Genomic DNA, 5,081 nt, shown 5'->3' with positions numbered 1-5,081 from the left:
TTTGCTAAGATGGGCGGCGCCTTTCCCAGAGCCTTAGTAAAGCAGGGCGGTGCCCCTTAATAGCCTTTAGCTACTTGTTTGGCACCCCAAACGTTCTCTAAATGGATTCCAAAACTCACCCGAGATACCTTACGACCTTTCCCCATCGCAACACAACAACAAAATCAAGAAACAAAGGTCGGGAAGGTCACGAAATAATTCATCAAAGTTCAAGGGCTCAAAAATGAACTAAATATTGGAACACTTAACTTAAATTCTTAGTGTTAATCTTCTTTTAACTTACTTCGAAGGCTCTGACGACGAGGAAACTTTATGTGGTCTTATATTCACAGTTGGAATAACACCTACTACTCGTTCCTCTCTTGTTCTGGTGCTTTTCTTTCTTAAAATACCTTTTGAAATTCTTGGTAAGCTTTCTATTAGCCAGATCTAATTCTACGCTGTCAGACTCTTTTAGTGCTATTGACTTATCCTTAGTTCCTTTATTTTTCTCTAAGGTATCCATGTTCTTCTCATATGCATTCATAAAAGTCTCCCAAATTTGTTTTGCAGTGTTGCAACCTGAGATCCTGTTGTATTCATCTGGTCCAAGACTACAAATAAGAATATACTTAGTTTTTGCATTCTTTCCAAGCATCTTAAAGTCGGCCTTATCATACCCACTCTTATCTTTTAATACATCCTTGTTTTCAGCATCCTTCTTCATGGGGTATTGAGGTTTATCAATAATTCTATTCCAGAGTTCGTACTCAACAGCCTGAAGAAAATCTTTTATTCTTTCTTTCCATCTTGAGTAGTACTGTCCATTGAACAATGGAGGCCTACTGATGTTTTGTCCTTCGTAGTAGCTAGTAGGTGGTGTAGAATTCATCTTTGATCTTATCTTAAGGTGTAGCCTTCACAAGATAACCCGCTCTGATACCACTTGTTAGAGTACGTACCCTACTGACCAGTGACTTTAACATAAGAGTTGCCTATGGATGGAACGGTTTGCTTGACGTGTTCCAATGAAGCAGTAAAACAGGAAGTAAAGAACATATTGATTTTTATGTGAAAAACACCCAGCTCAAAAAGATGTAAAAAACAACGACCTGTACCTCTACAGGATTTAATCCCAACTTCACTAAATAACTCTGAGCCCCAACAATGACTGATTACAAAACTCTTGTAACCAACAACTAGGAATTATAAACTCTAATTCTTATACCTCAATAACTAGGAATCATGAACTCTAATTCCTATAACACAACAACTAGGAATCATAAACTCTAATTTCTATAACTCAACAATCACCCTTGACTGTTGAACCCACTTTGAGTTATCCCAAACTTGAAGTTAACTCAGCTCAATATTGTTCCTAAACAATAAATCTAGGAAAACAATAAATTACAACTCAATAAGAACAATACACTTAAACTGACTCATGAACTGTAAAGTTCTGTCCTGTGAAATAGGTTCGTCAATCTGTTCCTTTGTACTAGCAACACTTGAATCTTTAGTCAGAATTCTCTCAGTTATGAACTTTCTCAATTTTCTTGTGTTTAGCCTTTTCTCTCTTTGTAAGTGTGCAAGTTATTCTAAATAATACATATTCTATTTAAGCATAGCTCTCTAAAGATTTATTCTTTATTTCAAACTCTTCCTTTAATCAGAACTCTCATTGTATAGAGTTTTACTTCAAGTGAGACTCCTTGTTTAATTCCAACTCTTGTCTCCTTAATGTTGTAGTCAAAATCCAACTCTTTAAATCAGCACATGTTTATTTCCTTGAGTTTATCTGAATTAACCACCCATCTAGTCCTTCTTTGATTTTTACACACTTGTCTTTAATCATCGATCATTTTGCTACAAGCTTCAGCTACATGAGACTGTGTGTCTGTGAACCAGCTTGACTGACATGTTTCATATCACTTTGTCAATTTGTCAATCATTAAAACTACCTCGTACCCAACAGTACCTCAATTATCTTAGTCACATAATAAACAATTTTCATAATAATGTTGAACTAATAGATTACTAGTTTGTTATCTAAATTTTAGTTTATCAGACATGACAGTATCTTGTTTCATTTGAATAGGACATGTTTGAAGAAAAATAGAGCATATTAGATCCTGTATGTGAACTTACTCTTGCAGGAGCTGAAGCATACTGCAGCTACTAAGGATGAAAATGTAGTTGCAATAACAATTGAAGCCAATATGAACTTTGATATACTAAGATTGATCTTACAAATGCTGGTAGAAAGCTATGCTAGCTACTTTTTTTCTAGAAAATCCAGGAAACTTCAAAGAATTATATGAACAGGTCACACATAGAGCAGCTTAACATGCCATTTTGATCACTAAATCTGTTGTCTCTCCCTGAAAAATTAACTTGGATCACAGGTCAGACCAATGATGAAGTTTACTGAACTCAAGTACAAATATGATTCGCTCAATGAGAAAGCTCTAGTGCTTTACAGGCAAGGTTCTTGATCTTTTGATGGGAGTTGGCTCATTTTAACAGACTTGACTATTTCTGATGTATGAAATTCTGTACAGTAGAGCTCTTCTATTCAAAATCTTGTATTCTATTTTGATTTGCAGGGTTGCCTTTCAAACAAAATGGGAACTTGAAGCTCTGATAGAGAGGGTGGGATCAAGAAAACTGCACACTACTAATCTTACAGACAATGACTTAGTCAAATATCCCTTGAGCCATTTGGTAACATCTTGAATTTCATCAAACCTTGTTACTTGTATTGTCGTTTTACAAATCGTGGACGTATTTGTTAGGTTTAATTAGTGTGAATGAAAAATAGAGGGACACAACCTTTGAGCAAAAGATATATTATTTTGGAAAAGGTGTGACTGTTCAGATAGTTGTGTCTGTTAAAAAAAACACAAGGTTTTGAATGAACAGACCTGACTCTTCCAAAGAATACACCTTATAAGTGAAAAATTACCACCTTTCAGAAGAGGCATCTGATGGCTACATAAACCTTCTTTCATCTACAGGATTAGATATGAATTAAAAGTTTTCTGAAATAAAAACTCTTTTTGTCTTCAAAACATTATTTGTGATCAATCAAATCGTTGAGTGAGTTCGATGAATCCAATTATTTGAGGTACCACTATAGTTGGATTGAAATCCATTTTATCCTGGGAGGAAGATTCCAAAACCTCAGGTACAGTGAGGGAAATTATTCCTTAAGGACACTCCGTGAAGTCAGGGGACTTGGCTTTATATTTCTGTTTCATCTTGATTTCTAAAAAAATAAAACACACTTCTTAGAAAGATCACTTTGATCTTGTGTTAAGGGTGTTTTCGTACTTCATAGTGTTTTTGTTTTCAACTTGAACTAGTATTGAAGTTGTTGTTCCTAAGTACAGATTCTTGTACCCGAAAACACCGTAAAATAATAATCTTAAGGAATAACCTTTGCAGAATCTGTATTTCTTGTTTTTGGAGATTAAAGCTTTAAGCTTTCCACTCCTTTTGAACTTAAATAGTGATTTGAAGACATAAAATCTTCATCACAAGTTAAAGATCACTCTTTTGACAATTGGAAGTCATAAAAACTTCATTATTAACTAGAAACAAGAGGTGTTTAAGTTATTGCAACTTGTTAATAAGTAGTATTCTGAAAATACTAAATTTTATTGTCTTGTGGTGACAGGAAAAATGACTAATGAAAGTCAAATGCAAGATGCGGTTACGATTGTGGGGGTGACTAGTATTGCCTCAACAAGTCGAGCAAATGCTCCATAACCAACGGCACCTGCGGAGAAGCCCAGGAAATTTACGGGCATTGACTTTAAGTGATGACAGCAAAAGATGTTCTTTTACCTCACCACTCTATGCCTTCAAAGGTTCACTAGTGAGGATGCTCCTGAGGTGCCCGAGGGAACCTCAGACAAAGAGCATTTCATGATTGTAGAGTCTTGGAAGCACTCAGACTTCTTTTGTAGGAATTATATCTTAAGTGGTCTCCAAGATGACCTCTATAATGTTAACAGTTGAACTAAGACATTAAAGGAATTGTGGGGGGCACTAGAACAAAAATACAAGACATAGGATGCGGGAATTAAGAAATTCTTTATTGCAAGGTTCCTAGACTTTAAAATGATAGATAGCAAATCGGTTGCCTCTCAAGTGTAGGAATTGCAAGTAATCATTCATGATCTCCTAGCAGAAGGTATATCTTTGAAAAATACCTTAGTTGAACAAATTGAAAATGTTCTTAGTACTCACATAAACTATTTTGTAGGTTTGATTGTGAATGATGCATTTCAAGTAACAACGATCATTGAGAAGCTACCACCTATGTGGAAAAACTTCAAAAACTACTTGAAGCAAAAATGCAAGGATATGACTTTTGAAGATCTTACTGTCCGAATGCGTATTAAAGAAGATAATAAGGCTACCGAGAGAAGGTTAAAAGGGAATTCTACAATTAATGGAAGACATGTTGTATAAGATGACCAAAACAATTCTAAGAAAAGGAAGAAAGTTGAACAAGGAAGTAATCAACCCAAGAAGAAATTCAAGGGAAAATGCTTCAATTGTGGAAAGATTGGCCATAATTCCATGAATTGTCATATCTCTAAGAAAGGTAAGAAAAAGGACCAAGCAGATATGATTGAGTCCAACAAAAAATATGATAATCTGTGTGCTATGTTTTCAGAATGCAACTTGGTGGGGAATCCTCGCCAGTGGTTGATGGATTCTGGTGCCACCCACCATGTTTGTGCCAATAAAGAGTTGTTTTCGTTATTTGCTCCAGCTCAAGTAGAAGAAATGATCTACATGGATAACTCCTCTATGGCTAGGGTAGAAGGAACAAGAAAAGTGGGCTTAAAATGAGGAACTTGATTTCTATTTGACACTTAACAATGTCTTGCATATTTCTTCTGAAAAAATTGGAATTAGCAAAAGAGAAGCGTATGTAGAAACAGGCTGTCTCACCGAAGGCCTTTATAAGATGAATGTTGAAATAGATAAAAGTTCAAATTCTTCTTACTTGCTTGAGTCTTATAATTTATGGCATGAACGTTTAGGCCATGTTAATTACAAAATATTATGAAAACTGATTAACTTAA

This window comes from Capsicum annuum, chromosome 12 (genome assembly GCF_002878395.1).
Source record: "Capsicum annuum cultivar UCD-10X-F1 chromosome 12, UCD10Xv1.1, whole genome shotgun sequence".
Lineage (NCBI taxonomy): Eukaryota > Viridiplantae > Streptophyta > Magnoliopsida > Solanales > Solanaceae > Capsicum > Capsicum annuum.
This window is presented reverse-complemented; position numbering follows the sequence as displayed.